At 35.2% G+C, this 14,912-nt stretch overlaps 1 protein-coding gene across 17 annotated transcripts in view; it reads left to right on the top strand.

Moving 5' to 3' along the window:
- LOC5571223 (potassium channel subfamily T member 2) overlaps positions 1-14,912 on the top strand; it is a 716,145-nt gene that overhangs the window by 457,331 nt on the left and 243,902 nt on the right. For 2 of the 17 annotated variants that reach the window (XM_021840124.1, XM_021840122.1), the window contains exon 1: positions 7,549-7,959. The exons of 14 other annotated variants lie outside the window; for them this stretch is intronic. The gene's annotated coding sequence lies outside the window, so the exon portion shown is untranslated. Of the gene's footprint in view, positions 1-7,534; positions 7,960-14,912 lie in introns of those variants that run through there. One more of the 17 variants, XM_021840123.1, reaches the window with a different exon arrangement.

The raw sequence follows: 14,912 nt of genomic DNA, 5'->3' as shown, positions 1-14,912 counted from the left end.
AATTCCTTCAGCAATTATTCCGGAGATTTCATCAGGGATTCATCATGGGATTCTAGATATTTGTTTTTGACCTCCAAAAATTCATTTACAAATCCCTCTAGAGATTCCCTCATGAATTCCTCCAAAGATTTAATCAGGAAATACAAATCGCTCAAGGAACTTCTTATTGAAGAAGTTTTTGAAAAAAAAACCCTGGATAAATTCCTGGAGAGATAGCTGAAGAAATTCTTTAAGTAATTCCTATGGAATTTCTAAAACATTTCGTTTCCTTAGCGTATCGTTTCCCAAACTTGGTTTTCGTGATCCCTTCCCTTTTTTGTAGGAACTTTAAATTTAACCTTCGGGCTGTCGTGCTGTTGTACTTTATACAACAATAATTAACAATAAGCGTGTGCTAGAATAAGGGCGTAAGTCGCATGGTCGATTTATCTTCATCGATCCTCTCTTCTGTGAATAAAGACGACAAGAAGCAAGTTTGTCAGCATTTTTTCACCTCAGAACGCAAGATTGCATCGCTGTCTAGCGTCCTGGAGTAAAAAATGCTAACAAACTCGCATCTTGTCATCTTTATTCACAGAAGATAGGATTGATGAAGAGAAATCGATCATGCGACTTACGCCCTTATTCTAGCACACGCTTGAGTTGTGATTTATATGCTTTTATTTTGTAACAAAGATATCTAACGACACAAACTTAAAGCGTATTCCTCGAGATTCTTCTTAAGAATAATACTCAACAGTTTTTTTTTTTTGGCTTTTTATAATACGGTAAAATAAACAAATGTACATAGAAGTCGCATAATAGTAAGTGGACCGCAATTTTAAATCGGTTTATCTCAAAATCCAGATAATTTCGAAACGTGGGGTCTTCAGTAAAGTTGCTCTGGAAGTGGAACGCTATCTGATGGTACCTCATTTATTTCGGAATTTGTCCGCTAGGTGGCACTAGTGGGCATGGAAATTTTACTATTGTTCTGCAGAACAAAGTTGTTCGGCAAAGTTGTTCAGTAAGTTTAGGACTATCATTGTTCGAACTATATGATTCAAAATTTTGCCACCAGACGGCGCTAGTGTGCATGAAATTTTTGTTTTGCGGATACTTCAGAATCCTGACCTTTTAGAAAGATGGCATCTTCGACAAAGTTGATGCGTAGCTCAAGGACCATCGTTATTTTAGCTAATATTGTACTTCAAGGTTTGAACAAAGAAAGCATTTGAGCTACTGAAAAACTTTGCCGGAGATGCCATCTTTCTAAGTGGTCGAGAGCCTGAGATCTGCAAAACAAATGTTTCATGCTTACTAGCGTCACCTGTTGGGGCAAAATTAAGAATCAATTAACCTGATCAATGATAGCCCTTGAGTCACTGAACAACTTTGCCGAAGACGCCATCTTTCTAAGTAGTTAGGCTCCTGGGCTATTCGCAAAACCAAGCGTGTTGTACAAAGTACAACGCGCGATTACTCGCGTTACAAAAATTAACGCGACGATCGAAAGGTTAAGAGCTGTTAGGTACATCACGGGAACGATTAGTAGGTATGAAGTTGAAAAGCCATGTATTACCGTTGCATTGGTCTCTGTTGAGTAGCGTCGTAGGTTCCATTTCATTAAAAAATTCTATGAGTCTATGTATCTCTGGAGGACTGCCTGAAGAAATCTCTGGAATAATTTTCAGAAGAAACCATGTAGAAATGTTTCCTTGGGTAATTCTGGGAAAAACTCTTGAAGAAACTGCTGGGTTAATCTCTGGAGGGATTTCTGTAGAGATTTTTTTTCGGAAGAATCTCTGGAGGAGTTTCTGGATAATATCTTGTAGAAATCTCTGAAGGGTTACCTGTAATCGTTGGGGAAACATCTGGAGGAATCCATGAAGAGGTTTTCCTAGAGTAATCTTGGTAGAGATTTTCTCAGTAGAAATTCTTAGAGTATTTACTGCTAAAATTCCTCGATCATGGTTCCATAGGTAATCTTTGGAGGAATTTCTACAAGAATACTTTGAGGAATATCCGAGGGAATTTTGAAAAATAAGATGAAATTTCTGAGGGAAGATAAGCTGTAAAATTCATTGGAGTAATTAACCTACAAATTTTCCAGGTGGCATTCCATAGGGAATTCCTTGACGAAACTCAAACAAAAATCGCAAAATATTTTTTTGTTCCTGGAGGAATTCGGGGTGGAATCCCAGTTAAAATTTTACTTGGAGAATCTTTTTATAATCCTTGAAGTGATACCTAGATGAATCCAAGGGCCCTGAAGAGTAATAAATGGGGATATTCTTGCATGTATCCATGAAGAACTTCATGGAGGAATTTCTGATGACATATCTGCAGTAATGCTTGAAGAAATTGTTCTGGTATAACCACTAGAGAAAGACTTGGAGACATCTTTGCAAGAATCCCTATAAAGCTTTTTTTCTTGATGAATCCTTGAAGGAGTCACTGGAATAATCTCTGAGAGAATATCAAGATAAATTTACTAATAAAATTGTTATTGGATAACATTTATCTAATGGATTCAAACATTTTTTTTTATATTTTGAATTGGAATGCTCGTTCGTTAAATAGTAAAATGGACGAGCTGTTTAAAGTTCTAAAAGTTAATAACATAGAGTAAAGTGGGGCAAAAGTTCGAGTGGGGTAAGAGTTTCGTTTTAAGATTTCTAGCTCAATTCAAAACAAATCTTATAAATGTCATGGTTGTTCGAATTCTATTTAAGTAAGAGACTTTCACTACAAATATAATAAAAATCGATTGAGATTTGGAAAAGTTATGGCCATTTGTTGTTTTTCGACGTGAATATTGTAATTTTAGGTCGAACTTTCGTTGCATGGAACCAATTGAAGATAAAATCTTTTTCAATATTTTATGTAAGGGCGTTTCTAGGCCTATCATAAGATTGCTTTGAGGTGTATTAGTTTTTGCTTAAATGCTTGGTATCATAGTGGGGCAAAAGTTCGAATCAGCGGGGCAAAAGATCGACCCATGTATAAAATCACGGAAAAATTTGCAAATTGCCTAAAATCCACAGATTATCTTCAATTTAGTTAAATTTGTTTGATCGTGTGAAAATTGTTACCAAAACTTTATATTTCCGCTTAGTTTTGCGAACAACTGCTATTTTTGAGTATATTACAATTAACTCGGTTTTGGGCAATTTTTTGATGAAAATTTAGTGTGTATTTCTCGTTAAACTTAAGTTTACGGCTGGTGTAAGGCATGCCTGTCATAAAAGGATCGATATTTTGTGTTTTAGCCAGCGAACTTTTGCCCCAAACTCGATTCGAACTCTTGCCCCACCGGTGGGGCAAAAGTTCGAATAAGAAAATCAATTTTGAAACTGTTATAACTAAAAATGAGTAAATACTTTGACACAAGTTTGTTCAGCAAAATTATAGCCAATATATTGAAGGTTCACTGTATGGTATTTGTTTTGTTTTAACTGCTATTGTTTTCCTGGAAACTATGATTATACCACTAAGGTCGAACTTTTGCCCCACCTTACTCTACATATATTAGATCAGGGGTTCCGTGGACCCCTAGGGAGCCGTGGAAAGCTTTCAGGGGGTCCGCGAAACAAGTGCCGTTTCTCCTGATTGGTGAATACATGTGAGGAATCTTAAATCCGATTTGTTTTAAAGAAAACATAATTGAGTTTCTAATTTTTGATCTGTGATGTATTTTCAAAGTTTAACCTATTTTTTTTCTCATCTGTTAAAGTGTTGGGCAATACCTTCAATGTGATCTTGTCAGTTAAGGATTGCACGTCAACTATAATTACTCAACATCCATTCAAATTCAATCCAAAATCAAATGAATTCCTGGAAACATCCTTAGGAAATTTCCGGAATATTTGTGGCATAATCTGTGGTAGATTTTGCCAGCTCACTGACGAGATCTAAGGTTTTCGGGGATTTCCTGAAAAAAATTTTTTTTTGTTAATTCCTCCAACGAAAGATAGTTGGCAACGAAATCTGCAGTGAACTCCTGGGAGTATTTTTGACGATTTATTAGTGGAAGTAATGCTTGCATGGTATTTTATTTTTTCACTTCTGACTCACTTCGAGGTTTCTTTTAAATTGCTGAGCGCATATTTGGCCACAAAATTCGTTGTTTTCAAGCGCTTCTTATTGCCAAGTTTCAGACGATTCGGCCGAGAAAATTCCTCCTGTCAAAGTCATGCCAAAGTTCTTTAAGTTGTTCTAAACCGTACATAAATGCGGCTTTCTGTTGTTCCTATTTGTCCTGCATGAATTGTTAAATTTTGTCAGGAACCTTTATTCCTGAATTCTTAATGGACTCCTCCGAAGGATCACAGCAGGGTTCTTGCATTGACGATTTCTTAAGATCTGTTGTGGATTACAGGCATGATTTGTAGGAGTGCCTGCCCAGTACATCAGATAACACTTCAATATTCGTATTGTGTATGTTGTACAACACAGTTGGAAAAACCTCTCTTTTCGTTCTCAGCAACAACGTGGTGCTTCTGGCGATGGTCAACCACGTGGCGACCTGGAATATAAATCATTTTGAGAGATTCGATTTTTCCGTAAACATTGATTTTAAGAACATCCATCTTTAGGGGTCCTCTAGATGTTTGTAAAGGTTCAAAGGGGGTCGCGGCTTCGAAAAGGTTGAGAACCACTGTATTGAATATTACTGAAACTTATTTGAAACCTGGATCCAAACTCAAAAAAGATCTAAACTTTTTGCTTATCGTAATAATAAACTTGATGGGGCTTGTGGAGGAGTTGCTATTATCATTCATAGGCGTATAAGCATCAACTTTTTTCGTCATTTGAAACCCCTGTTACATTTCAAATATCCCATGAAGCGATTCTCAATCATATCAGCTTCACTTTCAATTATTTTCGAGCAGACTGGAATACATATTAAGCATATATCGATAGTAACCTTTAGGTTAACATTACTTTACAAATAAAACTTGATACTGACAATGCTTGAACTTGACCAAATTCCATTGTTGAAGCTATCGGTGGTTCCGTGATCCGTGATTATAGACGTGGATCTTAAATTCTTGATCCGTCTTGAAAACGTGAGGAGAAGGCGATTTCAACGCACTCGCGATCCTGCTATAAAAATTGTATGACACGATCTGCAAAAAGAAATAAAGGTGATTACAAAACGAAGCCAAACTTTGAAATTTCAAGTGCACAAGACTGGAGAATCTGACAACAGTTCGCGTTGAAAATCAGTCATATTGCTTGCTTGCTGGTGGTGACCAATGGGATAAATTTTCAACGCGGAGCGCTGTTTGGTTCTCTAGTCTTGTGGTCTTGAAAATTTGAGGTGTGGCTTCGTTCTTTAATCACCTTAAAAACGATTTTCTCAATTGAGAAACAAATTATTCTTAGTAGATATATTTAACAAATGTTTTCCTGACAAATGGAATAAGGTCAAGGTTGTACCAATTTTAAAACCAGACAAAAATCCTGCAGTAACTTCTAGCTATCGTCCAATCAGTTTGCCTGGCCCCATCAATAAACTTTTTGAAAATGTCATTTTGAACAGAATGATGATCCACATCAATGAACATTCAATATTTGCCAATGAACAGTTCGGATTCCGCCATGGGTAATCGACCACTCATCAACTTTTACGTGTAACAAATTTGATTCGTTCCAACAAATCTAAAGGCTTTTATACTGGTCTTGCTGTTCTAGACGTAGAAAAAGCATTCGACAGTGTTTGGCATGAAGGCTTGATTGTAAAATAAAAAAAAAAACTTTTATTTTCTAACATACATCGTGAGAATAATTCGAAGCTATCTGTTAAATCGTATATTTCAGGTTAATTATCAGAACTCCAGGTCTAAAAGACTTCTTTGAAGAGCTGGTGTACCTCAAGGCAGCATTTTAGAACCAATAACATACAATATTTTCACATCTGACTTACCTGAGTTACCACAGGGATGTCAAAAATCCTTATTTGCGGATGACACAGGCCTCTCCGCCAAAGGACGAAGTCTGCGTGTCATCTGTAGTCGATTGCAAAAAAGTTTGGATATTTTTTCTTCATACTTGCAAAAATGGAAGATTTCTCCTAATGCTTCCAAAACTCAACTAATAATATTCCTACATGAAGCAAAAGCTGTTTATTGGAAACCTTCAAGTAGACATGTTGTCACGTTGAGAGGGATTTAGTATCTAGGGCTCATGCTAGATACAAATTTATCTTTCAAAAACACATTGAGGGCATTCAAGCCAAATGTAATAAATATGTAAAAGTAGTTTACGGAACAAGTTGCAGAATGATGATTTTTACAGCACAAGTGGTATATTTATCCTACGAGGGTTGCCTAGTAGGATAATTGTGACGAGTGCTGTAAAAATCGAGTTCTGTAACGAGTTACGTACAACATTTTTTGCAATTTCGTCGAAGACCACTTGAGAGCATGAGAAATTATATCGGAATGCACTCACCATTATTTTACAATTTCTGAAATTTTTTTGTGTAATGATTCATTACGCAACTCAAAACAGTTGCGTAATGAGAAAGCGTTGCGTAATGAATCATTACAACACTGATTTCAGTTGCGTAATGACTATTCCCGCTCTGCATACTTCAGTGCAGGAAAGTAGGTCGTTTTATGACAGATTGGCGTGATGAAAAACAGCCTATTACGATGACAAATTGCAAAAAATGTCTTTTGCAATTCCTCATCGTAATAGGCTGTTTTTCATCAAGCTAATCTGTCATGAAATGGCCTACTTTTCTGCACTGAAGTATTCAGTGCTGGAATAATCATTACGCAACTGAAACCAGTGCTGTCATGATTAATTACGCAACGCTCCCTCATTACGCAACTGTTTTGAGTTGCAGAATTGATCATTACACAACATTTTTGTTCAGAAATTGTAAAATGATGGTGAATGCATTTCGATATATTTTCTGATACCCTCAAGTGGTCTTCTACGAAATTGCTAAAAATGTTGTACGTAACTCGTTGCAGAACTAGATTTTTACAGAACTCGTCGTAATTATCCTACTCGGCAATCCTCGTAGGATAATTCTACAACTTGTTTCGTAAACTACTATTATTCACTCATTAACAGAAAACCGAAACTTTCTCTTAAGAACAAGCTTTCGATCTTCAAACAAATTTTCAGGCCAGCCATGTTGTATGCTGTACCAATATGGACTAGCTGTTGTAATATCGGTAAATTATCTCCATTGTGTCTCTTTGGCATCACTGACGAAAAAAGCTCTTCAAAAAGTCCAATCCGCCTCTCACGTTACCAACCTCCAAAGCTTTGCTACCATTCGAAAGCACTCCACTCTCTCACTCTCCCTCGCTTCGCCATGCGGTGAGAGAACCACAACAACATCGCTCTCTCCAACTCACGTGCTTATGCACTTCCGAAAAGGATATGTTTATCTCGAATCCCGAATAGAACTTTCCGCCACCCTTTCGCCCCAACCCCTCCCCACCACTTGTAATCATTAACGGTGAATCAATTTTTTTTTTGGTGTACAGCGCGCGCGTTCTTCTCTTCGGGGAGATGGTGAAGTTCCTCAGTCAACTCGAGACCGTTACCGTGTCAGGACCAAAAAATCCTTACCAGCTTGCTTGCCGTGCGCTATGGATTTGATTGAAAGGGAGCAAAGCAACAAAAAAAAAAGCCGGGTGCGTGACGAAGCGTGACACGTGTGTGTATGTGTGCGGTTAGTGTGACGACCATTCACAGTTAGCCTAGTGAACCTTTCTCTGGTGACCAATGCAAGTGCCCTCGAAGTCAGTGTTTTGTTTTTTGGTGGAATTGTCTACGTTGGATTTAGAATTCGTTTAATCTGAGCCGTGCAATCTCAAATGTGATCTCCGACGCAATCTGAAAGCAATAGATTCCATCCTGTGGCGCTTTAGTAATTATTCGGGTGCGCGGTGGTTAAGCAAAATTACTATCGATCGGTGTTTGAGAAATGAAATGGTGAAACAGTTTTCGGTAATGGATTAGTGGCGGATGCAAAACGAAAAATTTGTGCATTTGGGTGGCCCATAAAGATCAAACTGCACAAATCGTAGGTTACACTGCTCAAAATTGTTTGTTTGAAGCCCAAAAGGTGAATGTGGAAATTTGAGCGGAATCCGTCAAGTGGGGTCTAAACGTGCTTGGAGTTTATATGAAGGATATCGACCGAATATTTGAAAAAAGAAAAATGGTTCCAATTGCACATTCGATCATAGGTAACGCTGCAGTCTATGAATTTCTTTCAAAATCGATTTAACCCCTCTACTGACAGCTTCATTTTTTACCGCGAGAAAAAAAATTCAAATCGCGATAACTTGTTTGTTTCTCGGTACGGACGAAACATTAATTTGAAAATTCGACAACAAAAATTCAAAACTTACTTACTTCTCCAGTCCTCATCGAGGAGGTTCGAAAAAAAATGATGGTTCAATCTCCCATATATTTTACCATCCTTACGATAAAAATAGTATAGTGAGAAGTTTTTATCTTTTTCGACGTTGATTTAAAGGTGGCCCAACGGCGATGTAAGTTTATGTGGAAATAACCATAGCAAAATTTTGAAAAATGTCTCAAACACGTTCATACGGTAGTGTAAGTGCTCATTTTTTAAACCATAATAAATAAAGCTGGACTCCTTATGTATCAAGTCTCGTCTATCCATTAGACTTTTGTATTCTTTCAAAATTATTAGCAAAATGGGATTTTTTGATGAACATAGAAAACTGTTAGATCCTACCTTTAACTAGAGATCTAACATCAGAGATTTTCCTGATGTTTTTTTGAAGAGTTTTTTTTTTTTTGAAATTCGTCCTGAAGCACTTCAAGCAATTCTTCCAGTGCGTTTGCAGAAATTTATTTAAGATTTATCCAATTGGTTCCAAGTGTAAAGATTGAAGGAATATTATGATACTCTGAAATGCTCAATGAATTATTGGCGACTTGAAGCAGAATATTTGAGACTGCTTTAAGGGAATAATCTTGTATTATTTCAAAAATTTTGGTGGAAGCTTATGGAGGATTGTTAAAATTTTGAAATTGTTTCTATACTGTAAGCGAATAGCTGGAAAAATTAAACATTTTTAATAAAATATGTTTAAGTTAATAATTAGGCCAAATGGAACAGTGCGAAGCAGTGCTCGGATCTTTCTTTTTTTTTGTGGATATCAATCACTTTCGAAGGAATATATGGGTCATTCCATAACAAGTGCCCACAAACATGTATTAACGTGTAATCCACCATCACAGATTTCAATCAAATTTCAGTTAAAAGTTGATTCACTTAAAACATGCATGAAGCCAAATTTTTATGCTACTCGAACACATTTCAGTCCATGGAACCACTCCCCTTGATAGAAAAAGTAATAAAAACCCATGATTTTGCCTACATTCTTCAATTTTTATCTTCAAAACTATTAGGCATACAGAAAAATGACGTTCGGTATTTTTGAGGCAAATTTTCAGAGTTTTGGTTCAATACAGTGTTGCCAAAAAAACTTATTTTCATATATAAAATTCCACATCGATTTTTCATTTAATAATCTTAAAATTTTGATTTCATCGTGTTTTCAGATGTTTTACTAAACTGTTATGAGTCAAACTTGAGAAATTGCATTCTTAAGCAATTCCACCGAACACAACGATTTTTTTTTTAAATTTAATTTTTGTATATTTTGAATCGCCTGAAAATTTGCATACAGATACTTAATGACCAAAAATGCCATTTTACACCTTCAGACCCCTATTTTGAACCTCGCCTTATTTTTGAGAAGGGCGTATCGGAAAATGCATAGCAAATCTTTAAAAAATTGTAACTCGAAAACGGTTTGTCCGATCGATTTGAGATCATCTACAAAGTTGTAGGTATTGCTTAGGACTATATGGAGAAAAATATGCACGGTAAAAAAAGTTACAGATTATTTTTTATTCCAAAAATAAAATTTTCAAATCGATTTTCTCCAGAAACGCAGTTTTGATTTTTTTTTATTTTTGGATATGTTTTAGGGGACAACTTATCTGATTTATTGCACAATTTTTTTTTTTGAAAATGGAAGAATTATGGACAAAAAAGTTATGATTTTTTAAAAACTTACAGATTTAGAAAAAAATCGAAATAGAGGAAAACAATATTTTTTTATGTGATTATTTGAAAGTACAGAAAAATTGCAATCGAAAAGTACTTAAGTAATTTTTTTCTAGGTTGCATCAATTTCGTGATATACTCATATTTATATAAAATTTTCAAATAAAAAAAGTAAAATAGGCCCTTTTCAAACATATTTCGTATTTCTCCATTCCAGAAATACTTTATTTTGATTGAGTGATTCGTAGCTGAATTGTTTATTGTTTGATCAAAACCTATATACTAGAGTATTTAAAAAAGTATGCACGGTAAAAAATATATAAACGAAATTTTCAAATGAAAATTTTAAGTTCATTGTTTTTAAAAACCGCAAAATTGATGTTTTATTTTTTGGATATGTTTCAATTTCAGATTTCAACGAAAAATTTATTGCTTAGCACAAATTTCAGGTATTTTGGGCTGGTTAAGAACTGAAAAAACAAGAGCCTTATAAAAAGGTTCACAACAGTACAAATTGTTCCCGAAGCCATATATAGGAAAACAAAAAATGAAACCGTTAATTTAAGAAACATGTGTCTAGGTCAAAGTTTCTCCATATTTCAAGACATTTTTTTGAGTGATGTGAAATTAGGGTGGCCCCCATGGTTTACGAGATCAGAATATAAACTTTTGTGCTGCTACAATCAGGCCTATATAACGTTCTACAATGTTAAAAAAAAAACAAATTTATACAACTTTGCTGAAAACCCTAAAATTTTATCTGTTATGGCTCACGAGTTATATATTTTTTAACAAATAATTCAGGGTGGTCCTAAAATATCAGGTTTTTCTTGATACGATAATTTCTCACAAAAGCTTTGTTCCGTGCTTTTGAATTTAGAACTTTTGATTGAACAACTTTTTGCCGAAGAAACTGCTTCAGCAAATAATTTTTCTTCTATCTACTCCTTTGATTCCGCTTACTGTGATCGATCTAATATTAACACATGTATATTCAAATTTGAATGACTTTCGGCTGTTCGAGCAAATATTCATTTTTTCACCTTAAATATATCGGTTGTTGAAGCCACTAAACAGACAAATTCCGCATGTTCGGCAATATTACAACTTAATTCTTGATTTGATACAATCATATATATTTCGAAATTACAAGAGCTTTAAATTTATTACAAACTTGTTTGGTTCAATAATATTTTCAATATATTTTTTTTTCTTTGCTGTCTTTAGAGCTCGGACCTAGTTGATCCATCTCGCTCATTTTCAATAATTCAACTAAAAAAGGTAATCTGACAACACTATCAAGATATTTGTTTAGTGTTTTTTGTATGTTTAACTCATAATTGTGAGATATATAATCCATTGCGTTGGAAGGGGGCAATAGAACTAATCACAGCAAGCTGGTAGGCATCTCTGAATGAATCACTACTGTCACTCTAGGACAGGACGTGACAGCTCAACTAAGACTGCCCCATTGTTTTTCAGTCGATAACCTTGACGATGCAAAAGCCAGTGCTACCAGAATCCTTTTTAGGCAAATCTTGTGAACAAATTCAAAAATCAAGGCTCATAATTTGATTGTTATCTTTTAAGAAATCAGGTTTATTTTCAAAACCGACGTTATTTTTGGAGAAAATGTACGCATTTTCCATTATTTTGCTCTTAATTAAGTATTTTGTATTTATTTTAGCATTGTAGGAGCACATGCGGTAAACTTGACATCGAATTTTATTAGATTTGAAACAAAAGGGTTTCATGAAAAAATTTTAAACTTTTAGTAAAAACATTAATATATGAACTAGCAACACGGCCTGGCTAACAACAAAGTGCCCTGTTGCAATTCAACTCAACGGTGTGAAAGTAGGCCTTTGCCAAATCGACCAATGAGAAATGGTATTTTTGACAGGCAATTGGTTTCGTTTTTGTACTTCTACCTGACACGTGTCTTGTCTTAGCTGTCACTTGCCCACAAAATGCATTCATTCTGCCTCACTTGCGAACTGACACTTGCCTGGGTAAGTTGATTAAGCATCGCGTGGAGGGTGATTCCTTTCCCGGTGATTATCCTAACTTCATAGTAATCAGCCCAGAATACATTAATTTTGCACTGAGCAAGTATTTCGTCGTAATCTAAGACTGCTTGGGATTTTAAATGGAAAATTTGTGCTTTTTAACTTTAAAACGCAATTTCTCAAAATTCGCTCAACCCACCTCAGAGAGTCAAATGTTTTTGACTGTAAAGTATCTGATAAACCTCAATGGAATCAAACATCCGACGAAAATTGATTTAAAGGTTGAAAATTGAAAATAAGTATATTTGGTAACACTGTACTATGGGCCAGGGACGCAATATAGCGAAACAAAATTATAACTCTGTAACGAAGCATTTTCGACATTTGGTGTCTTCGGCAAAGTTTTTTGTAACAACGGTGTGTGGTGCCACACCATGCGGACGGTTTAGCACCTGTCCGATTGTGTCAGTAGATGCTCCTCGTGGTTTCAAAAAACTTGGCCGAAGACACCAAGTTGTCGTATTTCTTCAAAAATAAAACTATTTTTGTTAATTTTCGCGTATAGGCCACATTTGATACTTTTTCTATTCAAAACAAACCTGATAACAAACCGTCCGCGTTAAAATTCGTCAATTGACTGCGTCAATTGCGCACCGACAGATTTCAATGCGTGTGCGATGCCGAAAACTTTCCGTCTCCTTTCTTCACTCGTTCTTCTGTTTCTCTCCACCCCCAGTGGTGAATCTATCGACGTATTTCTATACCGCGTCTATTCGGCTCACTCGCTCTGCATCCTCGTTTTCATCTTTTATTGCTTATACTTGGACCGGACGTAGAAACTGTCGTGTAATGCTTAAAATTACACTGGGCGGAATTTACTATCGATTATTATTTGTAAAGTAATATAATGACAAATAGAATTTTTTTGTTCCATTAGATCTACAATATTACACAAGTGTCGGAAATGCTTCGTGGACGAGTTATTAATTTTGTCCCGCCAGATGGCGTCTTTGACCCATAGTGCAGTGTTGTCAAATAAACTGCTCTTCAAATTTTAAATTTTAAATCGGTTTTTCGTCAAATACAGTCACACTTCATTGAGTCGATATCTCAAAGAACCATCGAATCATAGAAATATCGAGCCGTGGGAACAAATGTCTTGGAAAGCTGCAATCAAAGTAATCATGAATTTTGTTTTATGGTTCCATGAGTCGATATAGAGTCATGGAACATCGACTCATGGAGGTTTTACTAAATATTGATTGACAAATTTTCAATTCATCATGTGTATCAGATGTTTAACAGTCGAAACACTTAATTTATCACCCCCTGTGTTATAGGGGAATAGTACCATTTTCGACCCATTCATACGATTTTGACCTACTTTGTATGGAAATCCAAAAATTGGCGAAATTGGCAAGGTTTAAAATTAGTGCTTTTCCCCAATGCTGTTTGTCATTATTTTACAATGTCACAGTAAATGCTTGTTTCGTGGATTTTTTTTTCCGGTAAAATAATAGATTCCACAGGAAAATCTGTAATTTTGTTGTTTACAGATCAAATTCGGTGATCTATTTCTCAGGATACAGCGATTTATTCTTAGTGTGTACCAAACATGAGATAGCAGTGTTGCCAAATTTGCTTTTTTAACATAATATACTGACGTTTCATCTCTAAAATTATGATGAAATTTGATTTTCATGACATATTTGGCAACACTACAACTTAATACCTGACTTGATACATTCGAATACAATATGAAATAGCAAAAGCTTTAAGTTTATTTCATGTTCTCTTGGTTCGGCATTATTTTTAACAATTCAATTGAAAAAAAGTAATCTGGCAATACTGTTGAGAATTTTTGTGTTATCTCTTATTTATTTTATTCCCTGTCAGCCAAGAATATCTTAATTTTGCACTAAGCAACATGTTTTTCGATGAAATCCAAGATTGCTTGTTATATTACATGGAAAATTCGGACTTTTATCTTTTAAACGCAATTTCTCACGATTGGCCTCAGCGAGTTGTTTTCGCCAGAAAAATGACTAATTAATACGGTGGAATCAATGTTTTAAAAATCAACTTAAGTACTCTTTACAATACTGTACCCATCCAGAATATTTTTTCCTAGGCTCGATTTCCTTCAAAAGTACTATAGTAGGCATTGATTTAGTAAAGAATTCAAAGTAGGTCATTCAAGGTAAACTGATCAATCTTTTCCTAGCTGTCAACTATAATTGAAGCATTTTCACAGGCTGCTACAATGGCGACGAAGTGAAACCGGATACGTAGATTAGTTAAAGTAATTAATCGAATCCTAGAACAAGTATCAAAACAACTTGAAGCTTCAAGCAAAAAAATGGCCAAGAGATAATTATTGAAAACAATCATAATTGGAAGCTTAAATCTGGATTGGCATGTGATGTTTGTATAAGATGTTCGACCATTTAGGGTAACTAACAGTCAGTACAGTTTTCTTGGGCAAATAATCATAAAGACTGAAACCCACTGAAAATGGGTGCTCCTGAATTTTGCATGAAAAAGAACCTAAATGAAGGGATGTTAAAATCAAATACGAAATACAAATATCAGCCGTTTACATCAATCAATTAGAATAATTTATGATAAATATAAAAAATAACGGCGTACAAGGGATTTGTAATATGAGTGATACCAAAAAATCTAATCTATAGTTGACAAAAATATTGATTAATAAATCAATTTTCTAATAAATAAGTTATTTAAACATTCAGGATTTTTTCTATATTCTAGGAACGCAGCAGAGGATTTTCCGAGAACTGCAGATTATTTCTAATAACATTATTTCTCAGACTGTT

The sequence above is a fragment of the Aedes aegypti genome, chromosome 2 (assembly GCF_002204515.2).
Source record: "Aedes aegypti strain LVP_AGWG chromosome 2, AaegL5.0 Primary Assembly, whole genome shotgun sequence".
NCBI classification, from domain to species: domain Eukaryota; kingdom Metazoa; phylum Arthropoda; class Insecta; order Diptera; family Culicidae; genus Aedes; species Aedes aegypti.
The sequence above is the reverse complement of the archived record's forward strand: the minus strand, read 5'-3'. Positions and strand labels throughout refer to the sequence as shown.